The sequence below is a fragment of the Lonchura striata genome, chromosome 1, assembly GCF_050655825.1.
Source record: "Lonchura striata isolate lonStrDom1 chromosome 1, ASM5065582v1, whole genome shotgun sequence".
Taxonomy (NCBI): domain Eukaryota; kingdom Metazoa; phylum Chordata; class Aves; order Passeriformes; family Estrildidae; genus Lonchura; species Lonchura striata.
Window position 1 is genome coordinate 117,796,791 of NC_140703.1, and position 12,878 is coordinate 117,809,668.

A 12,878-nucleotide genomic window follows, 5' to 3' on the forward strand; every position below is an offset into this window, starting at 1 on the left:
CCTGGGCAGGAATAAAATCAACCAAAATATCTGGGCAAGATCAAAATCAGCCAAAAAGTACCTGGGCAGGAACAAAATCAACCAAAAAATAACTGGGCAGGAACAAAATCCGAAATACCTGGGCTGCAATTAAAGGAATTCTTCTGGTGGATTTTTGAAACGAGTTCCTAAGTTTTTTTCTGCTCCTTTGGTTTTTTTTTTTTTTTTTTGTAAATGAGAGGTCCTGAGTTTTTTGTGCTCCTGTGGTGTTTTTGATAAAATGAGAATTCCCAAGTTTTTTTCTCACATTTTGGTGCCCAGACTGTTTGAAATAAAAGCTCAGTGTTAGTTTGATTTCAGTGATGAAAAGTTCAGCTGAATTCTGTTGGCATCGTGGAATATCCTGAGCTGGAAGATGCCCCATAGGATCATCCAGGCCATGCCCAGACCCCCAACAATTCAACAATTCCAGTTTTTTCCCTGGGAATGTTGTCCCAACACTCCCAGAGCTCTGTCCAGCACTGCTGACCCAAGGAGATTTATGGGGATTTTTGAAGGAGTTTTGAAGAAGTTAGAGATGGGATTTTGGAATTGTTGTTGGTGATGTGATTTATTTTTTTATGTTCTATACAGACAGGAAAGGTGAGTTCAGCTCACTATATATGAAGTATAGTTCAGAAGGCTGTAAGACTTGTAGTTATGAGATTTTTAAAGGCTTTATTAATTAATAAAATATTGCTAACAAGGATATTTGTGTTTTTGACTTCATCTTTAAATATTTTTTCATATGGACTTACTTTACAGTGTAAGATTTCTTAGCTAATCATGTTATGATTAGTAACTTACAGAAACTTATTAGAAACTTATAGAAACTTATTAGAAACTTATAGCACTGTATTCTAATGTCTCTGTTTATTTTTGTAGCTTTTAAAAAATATTTTAAACTCCAAAACTCTAAAATTTGTTTTTGTTAGTTTAATGTGTTTCTGTTTTAAACTATAAATTTACAATCTCACTTTCAGCTTAAGTTTGGAAGGTTTTTCTAAGGCCTTAGATCAAATCTTATGTTTAATTCTAAGCTTTGGCTTACAGTTTTGATAATTGTTTGTATTTCAGATCCTTACAGCTGTTGAGGACTTTGCTTTTCCCTCTTCCATTCATCCCCATATCCTGACCTGGACAGTTTTTAAGACAAGGCAGGATGGCAGGAGCAGCTCCTTCCTGGAATTCCTGATGGGTTTTTGGGGAACAGATCCCAGTGGGAGCCACCTCAAGCTCGTCCACACACACAGAGATCCCTTCCTGCAAAGCTCTGCCTGGAGCTGAATGGGAATGTGAAAAAGAAATATTAAAAAAATGCAAAGAGGTGAATTTATCCCAAATCACAGCTGAGATGTGAATGTGGCTTAAATCCTCACTCTGCTGGAGGAGCTGAGCATCCAGCAGGGCTGACCTTGGTGGGACTCCTGGAATATCCTGAGTGGGAATTGAACCATGGAAAATCCTGAGTGGGAATTGAACTATGGAATATCCTGAGTGGGAATTGAACCATGGAATATCCTGAGGGGGAATTGAGCTATGGAATATCCTGAGTGGGAATTGAACCATGGAAAATCCTGAGTGAGAACTGAACCATGGAATATCTGAGTGGGAATTGAACCATGGAAAATCCTGAGTGGGAATTGAACCATGGAAAATCCTGAGTGGGAATTGAACCATGGAATATCCTGAGTGGGAACTGAACCATGGAAAATCCTGAGTGGGAACTGAACCATGGAATATCTGAGTGGGAATTGAACAATGGAAAATCCTGAGTGGAAACTGAGCCATGGAATATCTGAGTGGGAATTGAACCATGGGATATTTTGAGTGGGAACTGAGCCATGGAATATCCTGAGTGGGAATTGAACCAGGGAAAATCCTGAGTGGGAATAAACCCACAGGGATTCCCCCAGTGCCAGACCCCCACCAACCCCACCCTGGGCATCCCTGGCAGCGCTGGCCAAAGGCTCCTGCAGCTCTGGCAGCCTCGGGGCTGTGCCCATTCCCTGGGCAGTGCCAGCACCTCTGGGGAAGAGCCTTTCCCTAAAACCCACCCTAAATCCCTCCTGCACAGCCCCAGCTGCTCCCTGGTGCTGTCCCTGTGCCAGGTCTCAGATCCCCAGGGAACCCTTTGGTGTCCCCCCAGCTCTCCTGACATCCATGAGGGAACAGCCACCACCACCCTGCGAGGAGCAGGACGTGGCTCCCCGCTGATCTCTCAATCACCAAAATTATTTCTGCAATAAATCCCTTTCCTGAAGATCTGCAGCTTCTTCAGGAGCTCAGCTGGAGTTTTCCAGGAGGTTTTTCCAGCTCCAGCACACCGGAGGGAGCAAAGGGGTATCCTGCACCTCCCTGCCCTGTTCCAGGGGATACAACAGACCCTGTGCATCACTTCCTTCCCAAAATCCCATCCAGTCCTGCCCTCTGGCAGTGGGAAGCTATTCCCTGGGTCCTGTCCCTCCAGCCCTTGGCAATTGTCTCTCCAAACCAGAGAAAGGGATGACAAAGTTCTGGTTCCAGCTTTCGTGGCAGTGCTGGTTCATTCACAACAGTTCACAGGAGAAGGGCTGGATGAGCTTTTGGGAATTGGGAATTGTTCCCTGGCAGGGTGGGCAGGGCTGGGATGGAATTCCCAGAGCAGCTGGGGCTGCCCCTGGATCCCTGGCAGTGCCCAGGGCCAGGCTGGACACTGGGGCTGGAGCACCTGGGACAGTGGGAGGTGTCCCTGGCAACCCAAACCATTCCTTGGATGGGTTTTGAGGTCCCTTCCAACCCAAACCATTCCAGAATCCCACATTTCTCCAAGCCCACCTCCACACGGAGCACCACAGAACCCAAAAGTGACATCCTTTAAATGAAGACACATTGTCCAACCAGGACCAGACACCCCAATTTCATCTCAAAACTGCCCCTGACAGAGAGGACTTTGCTCTGCAGGAATTTTGGATTCCTCCTTAGTCAACTACAGCAGGAGCATCCCATGTTCACAAAGGAAATCCTGGAAAGTCCCAAGGTCGGAAGGGAACTGGGAATCTGAAGGGGAAATAGAGAACAAGCCCTGCTCGTGCCCTTCAGGCTGCACTGGGTTTGGTTTTTGCATCACATCCCAAATCTTGCACCCCAAGAGCCCCATGGGGCCAGGAATGACTCAGGCAGCACTGCTGGATTGCAGAATCCATGCCTGGAAAACATGGGAACAACACTTTTCCTCAGCCAGCACCCTGATGTCACAGCAGCATCCACGTCACAGCCTCAACTCATCCCCAAATCCTTTCCAGAAAGTCCAGAATGCCTTACGGGAGGGGTGGCATGGTAAAAATGCCACCTGACACCCCCAATGCCGAGGCAGGAGAGGTGCCCAGCTGGAATGGGCTGTGCCTGGCTGTCCCAGTGCCAGCCCATGCCAGCCCAGCATTCCAGGGAGCCCGGCCTGCAGGAATGTCCCAGGGATTTGGAGGAATTCTGCTGGGCTCGCTCCTCCTCACAAATCCCCACAGCAACAAAATCTGGCTTTTGGGCTGCCCACTGCCCCGTGGCTCCACAATGCAGAGATGCCACCAGGGTTGGAGTTTAGGGACAGGAACCATTTTCCAGCCAATTTGATGGAAGTGCAGCCCAGCAGGATCAAAGGATGCACCCCCAGCACCAAAATCTGGGATTGTGGGGTTCTCTGGTAAAGCCATTAGAGCCCACTGGTGAATTCAGCAGATGACACTTGAACTCTCCTCCCTGGGAAGCAGCCTTCCAAATCCTCTCACCTAGCAGTAGGGAGGATGGGGGAGCAATTCCAGCTGATCCCACTCTGCAGCCAGAATTTAATTCCATTTCTGCCCAGCTCTCATCTTCATTGTGCTCCTAAAACGGCAAGAGGGTTGGGTTTTTTTTGGGTTTGTTTTGGGTTTTGTATTTTTTTATTTTTATTTTTATTTTCCCCTCCTTCCCTCCAAAGGCTGCTTTGCAACTTTTGCTTTCTCTGCCATTAGCAAAGGGTGGAAATTTCCACTGACGCACTGTTGATAAGCCAAGGAGAAGGGGGGGAAGGGAGGATGAGCTGTTCCAGCAGATCTTTCTGACTCCTCTCAGGAAAAGGTATTTTATCAAAATTGCAGGCACTGGGAAAAACGTGGGGTTTCAAAAACAACCACCTCTCTCCAGCGTGAGCAAGGTTGCTTCTCTCTGCCACAACAAAACAAAAAAAAAAAACAACAAAAAAGAGAGAGAAGGGAGAAAGAAGCACCATGAAAAAAAAATAATTTTGATTTCTTCAGGAAAGAAAGAAGGTCTGGAAAAACAATGAGCAGCACAATGGACAATGACATCCCTGAGGAGATGTGAACCCCTTCCCCTCAAATGTCCTCACTGAAATCAGCTGCCAGGGGGTTTTTAAACCCTCAAACCTTCACTGCAGGCAGTGATCTGTGACCCCACAACACTGCTGTTTGTGGAGTAAACAACCCCAAATCCCAGAGAGACAAAGCCAGGGAAAAATACAGGAATGCAGCAGGGAAACCACCTCGTTCTTGCAGACAGAAATGCAAAAAGCATTTGTGCTCTCTAGGAGTCACCAGGGGAGAAATGCAGGAAAATTCCACTGATTCACCATGAGCCCACAGTTATTTTTGTCCTCCTGCTTGACTGCAAACACGAAGATGATTTAAATGCAGGGGAGCAGACTGGAACACGTTAAAACAATGCATTAACTCCAAAAGAAATTAAAATATAAGATGGTCTCAAATAAAAGAGGACGTGCCTTTGTATATGAGGAAAATAAAAAAAAAAAATTAAAAAAAGAGGACAAAACAAAGAGCCAGGTTTCATTTCTGGAATTTACCATATTCAAGCAGAAATTGTTTGAAGCTTGAGTCCTAAGGATGCTCAGATCTGTTGCTTTCAGATGGCCAGGGTAGGATTTCAAGGATGCTGGATGAAAATTCCCTTTGAAGCCCTCCAGGAATAGAGCTCTGAGCCAAGGGGAACAGTGAAGGTATGGTGGCCTTGGAAGAGGCTGTGGGGTCCCAAGGTTTTGGCCCCAAAATGTCTCCCTTGTGTGAAGGTGGAAGACCCAAGGGAAAGAAAATGTTCTGAGGAACAGCAGAGGTGAAAAGGAGCAGAAAACACCTGGAGGAAACCACAGCAGGAGCAGGAGGAGCTCCACGTTGGCCTCATTAAGGTAATTACTCAAAAATAATTTTATTTTTTTAAATTTTTTTTTTTTTTGCTACCTGAATGTTCATTTTTAGGACCATGGAAATGGGGGAATTTGCTTTGCCCCTCCTCAGCAGGGCAAGCTCACTATCAGGACTGTCAGAAGGACCAGGACAAGTGTTGCCTTTAGCTTTTAAAAGTATGGCAGTGGAAGCTCCTTGAAAATCTGGGAAGGACCAGATGAAAACCAAAAATTGGATTTTCATCACCAAACTGTGCCACAGCAATGATGGGAATGATCCACAGAGAGTTTGGGGAGGGATGCATCCACAGCCCCAGGAATGGCATTTCCCAAATTCCATCCACAGGCACCTGTTGTTCAGCTAATTGAACCATGGAAAGATGTTTCATTAATTTAAAGATAATTAAGGGAAAAAAAAAAATTAAAGTCAACCCTCCCCAAATGGTGGCTGGTTGCCACCCCACCAAGTCCAGTGGCCACCACACTCAGTCAAGGAGCTTGCACAAGGATTTGGTGGATTCTGGTGCCTCCACATCACCAGCTTTGCTCCAGGCCTCTAAAAAGCACCAAAATTCCAAAGGGCACCTCCACAGGTAAGGTGGAAAAGGAAAAACATCCCAAACATTCCAGGGCTTTGAGCCTTGAGGCACATCCAGGCTTCCGTGGGGAAAAGGATGAAGACTCAGTGGTGGTTGGACTCATCAATGAAGAAAGCCCCATCTAGTGGAAGAAGACAATCAGCTGAGCAGAAAACACTTCAAATGCCCTTAAATCCACAAATATTCCAGCTGCTTTTATTCTCACCCAAGTGCACTGCAGAGCCAAGACACCTTTGTGCCCAAACAGCTCAAGATGTTCTAAAATCCAAACAGCAACAACAAGTTGGGTCGGGCACTCAGTTTGAATTTATTTTGGGGGGAGGTTAAGTAAGGGAAAATTGCAGCTCCTTTTATCTGTTTTTGTTTTGCTCTCTTTGGTCTTCAAGAGCCATGAAAAGCATCAAGAGGCTCGACTCGAGAGCAAGGCCAAACACGTTGGGAGAATAAAGAAAAAATATTAACTCTGCATAATTTGGGTTCGATAAAGGGTGGGGAGAGGGTTGTTCAAACCTGTGAACGCTCCAGAGAACATTTCTGGCAGGTAACCATTATTTCAGTCCTGCAAATCCAGGCAATCAAATTACAGCCAGGCGGTGGGGATGATCAGAGGGCACTTCAACCTCTCCCATCCACGTGGAAAATTTCATCCTGCCACAAGCACCGGGTTTAAAAAGGAATTGTGCAACTCCCAAAGCTCGGCTGCTTTGTGGGGAGAGGCAAAGCCTGAACATGTCAGAAAATTTACATGGAAATGTTTCCACAAGAGTAAAAAAAAAAAAAATAAAAGGGGGTGTCCAGAGAGGTTGGGGATTCCTCATGCCTGGAAATGTCCAGGTTGGATGGGGCTTGGAGCAGCCTGGGAGAGGGGAAGGTGTTGGGGTGGAATGGGATGGTCTCCAGGATCCCTTCCAGCCCGAACATCCCATGACTCCTTGGTCACTTATTGAATTATTCCTCTCAATAACCATCCATTCCTGCTGGTTTGGGTTCTGGAAACAAGAGCCTGTCCTGGCAGCTGCTTTGGAAAAGCCATCTGGAATTTCTGCCTCCTTCTGACCCCTTGGATGCTGTTCTGCACCCCTCGATCCTCAGGGACCCTGGAATTCTCCTCCTGCAGAAAATCCCCCAAGATAAACTCCCCAAAATGCAATTCCTGAGTGAGAATTCCTGATCAACCGCCCAAAAATGCAATTTTTGGATGAGAATTCCTGATCAACTCCCAAAATACAGTTCCTGATAAACTCCCCAATATGCAATTCCTGGATAAGAATTCCTGATCAAGTCTCCAAATGGAATTCCTGGGTGATCATTCCTGATCAACTCCCCAAAATGCAATTCCTGGGTGGCAATTCCTGGGTGACAATTCCTGATAAATTCCCAAAATGCAGTTCAGCAAGAACAAAAGCAAGCCCTGGGTTTGCTATTTCAGAGAACATGGGGGCTGAGGAGACAACTGTGAGTGAGGAGCAAAACAAAAAGATGAAGAGGCAAAGCAAGCAAATAACAAAAGAAAATTGCCATCTTTTCAAAATCAAATTTGAAAGCAAGGGAAAAAAAAAAAAACAACAAGGCAATGAAAAACTGGCAAATAGAACATGGAAATTGTCATGGATAATCAGAGTTTTGCTGGAGAACTCGTAAGTCATTGAATGGGTTGGGTTGGAAGGGAATTTAAACTCATCCAGTGCCATGGCAGGGACACCTCCCACTGTCCCAGGCTGCTCCAAGCCCAGTGTCCAACCTGGCCTTGGGCAATTCCACAGAAATCAATGTGCAACTCAATCAATAAAGTGAATGAAATGATGAAAATGTTGTGAGGTGAAAACATTCCTGTGTCCCAGGCAGATGTAACAGAGGGAATCCCACACATCCCAAAACCAAGGAGGAGGAAAGTCCCTGGTGCTCCATCAGTTCCCAAACCCTGAGCAGGCTGAGCTCCATCACCTTTGCTCCAGAGTTAAGAATGGAAATGGCACTGGAGGAAGGCTAAAAATCACCAAAAACTCTTCATTCCAAGCCCCAGCATTCCAAGTTCCTCTCCCAATGCCCCATCCCAACTCCTGCAGCTTCACAAATTCCTGACCTGCAAATCCCTGGGGCCATCACCTTCCCAAAGGAATGTGTGAATCCCATTTTTTTTTTTTTCCCCAGGTTGTTTTGGAGCTGCCTTTGGATCATCCCCAAGGTGAAACTCCCCCCTCAGTGTGCTCCTATCACTTTACAACCAGTTGGAATCTGCTCCAGCTCAGGCCTGACCGGATCTGCTCTGCTGTCCTCAGCCAGCCCCAGCCTGGAGAGCTCCTGGAGCATCTCAAGCAGAGCCTGAGCTGAACATTCCTTGCATTCACAGCCTGGCACACACCTTATTTAAATCAGTTTGCTTCTGTTTGTGCCAGACAGAAACACCTCTGGGACCAAAAAAAACACCTTAAAAGAGAGTGAAATGCAGCTCATTAATAACAAGTAGTGGTGAGGGAAAGAAATACTTGGCACCAAGGTTGGGAATCTTTATTTAAATACATTTTTCCCCCAGTTTTTCGCATTCTGGGCAAGTCAGGCTCAAAGTCTCACCTAAATTTCCATACCTGAATTGTTACCATTTCAAATCGCTCACTGAAATACTTAAAAACCAAAATACTCGTGTTCCACTATGAATAAAATGAATGTGAATGTGTGGCTGATTCAGTTTAAAGATCAGTAAATCAGGGATTGAAAAGTCTTGATTCTTTAATGAATCCACACAACTCCCAAAACTCATTTTCATAATGACCTACAGGCAAAACCTGCCAATATTAGGTCTTAAAAAAAAAAAATAAAACAAAAGGAGCAGGATGCCCAAAGAGATGCATTTAAGAGAAAAACCTAAATTTTAACACCTCCTCAATGAGCAGGATCTCCTGAGAGGGAATAATCCCATTGTTTGTGGGGTTATCCCATTGTTTGGAGGATAATTCCATCGTTTGTAGGGTTTGAGGGCTTCAGGAGAGTAAAACTGCTCCAGCCAGTGACAGCTGAGAGCCAAAATCCCCCTTGGCAGGCTTGGAGAAATCTCTTTTACACAGCAATTGCCAGAAAATTCCTTTTCTCTGTGAAGCCTCCTGGATATGTTAAATTTGTAACATGCCTTTATTCACTTTATATCCCCAATACCCCAGATGATGCTGGAGCACCCCAGAGCTCAAGGAAAAAAGCCCTTTTTTAAGGGCAAACCATCCCCCCTGCTGATTTATCCATTTGTATTTTCTATTTCAACTCTTTCCCTACATCTGAAATCACCACCAAAACCTGCACAAGCTTTGCCCAGAAAATCACAGAATGGTTTGGGTTGGGAGGGAAGTTAAAGATCATTCCATGGGCAGGGAACCTTCCAGCAGCCCAGCTGAGTCCAAGCCCCATTCCATTGATTTTTATATAATTATATATAATTGATACAATTAAATTACATAAACTAATATAAATTATATATTAAAATTATAATTACTTAAATATAATTTATATAATTTTAATATAATTAAATTCATTTTCATATAATTTACCAGCCAGGAGGTCCAAGAATTGAGTGTCCATCCCAAATCTCCAACTAACTACATGCTATATGAAAATAAATCAGTTAAAGCTCTAAGAGTCAGGAAAATAAAATAAAAAAAAAATTTAAAACCTCAAACAAGCAAAAAATTAAAAGCTTTGGAAGATTCAAGATGCTCCCCCCAGACACTCATTTGAATTCTCACAGAGGCCTCTTAAATTAATTTGAAATAAACCAAGACTAAGGAAAAGTGGAATATTCTGGATTATCCAATGTCCCACTCCACACCAACCTGCTCTAAAAGGGACAGAGGAGAATTAGAAATTGGATGGGAGGGAGAAAAGATTCCAGGATTTCAGAGAAAGTCCAGGAGCTTGGGGAGGTTTTGTAAAAGTTGTTTATTTTCTATTTAACTTTGTCTATTAAAAAAAAAAAATATTATTTTTTACAGCTGCTGTAAAAACTGGCTGATTTTATAAGGTGGCACAAAAACCGATTTATTATTTCCTATTGATGGATAATGTTTGATTTCCTGAATGTTTTGGAAAATCCTGGAATTTCTGCCTCCTGACCCCTTGGATGCTTTTGTGTGCCCCTCGATCCTCAGGGACCCTGGAATTCTCCTCCTGCAGAAAATCTCCCAGGCACGTGTGGAGATAAACTCCCCAAAATGGGAATTCCTGGGTGAGAATTCCTGATTAATTCTCCAAATGGAAATTCCTGGGTGAGAATTCCTGATCAACTCCCCAAAACTCAATGGATGGCCCAGCAGGAATCCACCCTGCCTGTCCATGGAGCTGCAAATTCCACAGGAAAACCTCCAGGAATCCAATCTCTGGAATTCCCAGGTACTGACCAACAGCCTCCCCATGCTGTGTCTGGAGTTCGGGATCCCAAAGAAAGGCTCACAAAGGATTTCCTGGAGCACTAATCCCAATTCCTTCTCCTCTCAGCAATCCAGAGCATCTGGGGGGGGTTCCTGTCTGTGGGAATCCAGAGCATCCCCCTGGCTGCCCTGGGACCCTGGCAGGGCTCAGGAACCCCCCTGGACAGAGCCCCCAGAGACACTGGCTGTGATCTCTGGCCATGGAAAAGAGTTTTCAATCTTACAGGATCAACTACCAGCTCTGAGGGTTTGATATCAGTAATAATTAAGTGTGGCACAGGTGCAAAAGTAAAATTTTAGGATTCTAGATGAGGGGTCCAAAGGGACAAGCTGGAGGAAATTGGGTGTGCCTTGTCCTTTTTCTCCTTCTTCATGCCCTCCATGTCTCACTGTGGTGTTGGCATTTTTCTGTTGGTTCAGGCTGGGGACACACTGTCCAACGTAGGTGACAGATATTGGCACGTTCTTGTAAATGCAGCCCAGGGAGTTTCTGGTATTGAATGTTTGTCACATCCCACTGAGGGCAGAGCCCCACACGCTGCCCTGCAGGACAGAGCTGGGCAGGGCAGCAGAACATGTGAGAGATCAACAGAATAAACAACCTGGAAACCAGCACAGAATAATTACAACTTATTTTTTGGCTGCAGGGCTCAGAGACTTTCTACAATCTCGGAGTCATCAATAGCTCAGATTCCAACATCCTGGGAGGGCAGGAAGAGACTGAGAAATATTTGGGGACACCTGACCTGGGAGGAGGAGGAGGAGGAGCAGAGGAGGTGGCTTTGATCTGGTGGTTGAAGGCTGCAATTATTGGTTACTAAAACCTTGTTTTACTCAGCACATCAAATCCACCTGCTCTGAGGGCCCTGCACACAAGGAGGGGTTTGGGAGGATTTCTGGGAGGGTTTGGAAGTGCTGAGGGGTGAGAGCTGGATCTGTTCCATCCCAGAGACTCCTGAGCTCTGCTGGGCATTAGGAGAGGGACTGGGGTTGGGATTGGGACTGGGATTGGGATTGTGCCCCTGAGCCCACCTGCCGAGCTGTCCCAGCCCTGTCCCAGCCCTGCCCCAGCCCAGGAGGAGCTGGAGCTGCTGCAGAGAGCCCAGGGGAGGCTCCAGGATGAGCAGAGGGATGGAGCAGCTCTGCTGGCAGGAAAGGCTGGCACAGCTGGGATTGTTCACCTGCACAGGAGAAGCTTTGGGCTGAGCTCAGGGTGGCCTGGCAGGGCCTGGAGGAGCCCCAGGAAAGCTGGAGAGAGACAATTTCCAGGGATGGAGGGACAGCACACAGGGAATGGCTTCAAAGTGAGAGAAGGAAGGTTTATATTGGATATTAGGAAGGAATTGTTCCCTGTAATGGAAGTGAGGGGCTGGGATGGAATTCCCAGAGCAGCTGGGGCTGCCCCTGGATCCCTGGCAGTGCCCAAGGCCAGGTTGGACACTGGGGCTGGAGCAGCCTGGGACAGTGGGAGGTGTCCCTGCCATGGCATGGGTGGCACTGGGTGAATTTTAAGGTCCCTCCAAACCCAACCCTGACTCCACTTCAGGCACTGCCATTGTGCCCATGCCTGTTTTGCTCTCCTGCTCCATATAGGTTTTTTTTTTTCAAACCATGGCCTGACCCTGCCAGTTTTGCAATGCAGGATGAAATCCTGTTGAATGCCCATGGGAGCTGAGAAATTCTGGTCTCAGGACAGAATTAGTGATTACCTCATCCTGCTGGGAGCAGAAGCATTTCATAAACATTAAAGCCTTTTCCAAGGGCACAATACAAGGTGGTGTTCCTCTCCTTGTGCAGTGGGGAACTAAGGAAGAGGGATGAAATTCCACTGATTTTGGGTGCTGAAAGGGAGAGGTTGGATGAGAGTTCTTGGCTTGGGTGGCAGCACTTCTGCAGGTCAGGTTTTGGGTTCCTCAAGAGAAGACAGGAGCCAGCATCTCCAGAACTTTGGAGAAGAGATGAAGAGAAGCCATTTCTCCAGGGAATCTGTGCCAGGGCCTCATCACCTCCACAGGGAGGAATCCTCTCCAGTATCCCATCCAGCCCTGCCCCCTGGCAGTGGGGAGCCATTCCCCCATCTGCCACTACATGTTCTCAGAGAAATTCCCCTTTCCTCCTTTTTAAAGCATTCCTTAATGTCACCCTGCCCTTTTAAAAGTTTTAAAGTTCTGTCAGAAGTTTTCTATACCTTCTGATATTTACATATTTCTACTGGAATTCTCACACGCTGTTCATGTAAATAATGATTGTTTTGCATTCTTCTTTGTGAGAGAATTGATGGGCTGTTGGTTTGATCAGTGTGGTTGGAGAGGTGGCAGTTTCACCCTCCAATCCACTGCCACTTTTGGAATTTTATATATTGTGAAGTCAGAAATAAAACTTCCTCGTATCCTTCTTTTGCATCTTGAGTGAGTGTGTGAGTTTTTTTGTGTCGCAGTGTGGCACCTTAAGGTTCTGGAAGGGCTCTGAGTTCTCCCTGAAGTTCCTCTTGCCCAGGCTGATGAACAGGAGTGACGTGGAGATCCCCCCTTCCCCTGGCAGCCCTCACCATTCCCACTTGGCAGGAGCACCACAAGGTGCTCAGAAGAGGGAAAGAAACCAGGAGTCACCCCTAGAGAGCTGCTCCAAGGAGGAATTTGCAGCTCTGGAGCCCCCTGAGCTTCCCCAGAGCCCCTC

The 12,878-nt window shown here is 46.1% G+C and overlaps 1 protein-coding gene and 2 long non-coding RNA genes across 5 annotated transcripts in view; 2 read left to right on the top strand and 1 right to left on the bottom strand.

The window, feature by feature from the left end:
- LOC146768858 (uncharacterized) overlaps nt 1-12,878 on the top strand; it is a 128,647-nt gene that overhangs the window by 53,121 nt on the left and 62,648 nt on the right. The gene's annotated exons all lie outside the window — the stretch shown is intronic.
- The window catches only part of MRPS6 (mitochondrial ribosomal protein S6), a 45,387-nt gene that overhangs the window by 961 nt on the left and 31,548 nt on the right, over nt 1-12,878 (bottom strand). The gene's annotated exons all lie outside the window — the stretch shown is intronic.
- LOC110479229 (uncharacterized) lies at nt 3,414-12,604 on the top strand. The gene is made up of 2 exons (XR_002466892.4): nt 3,414-5,194; nt 7,942-12,604. It is a non-coding gene; the product is annotated as an uncharacterized LOC110479229 (long non-coding RNA).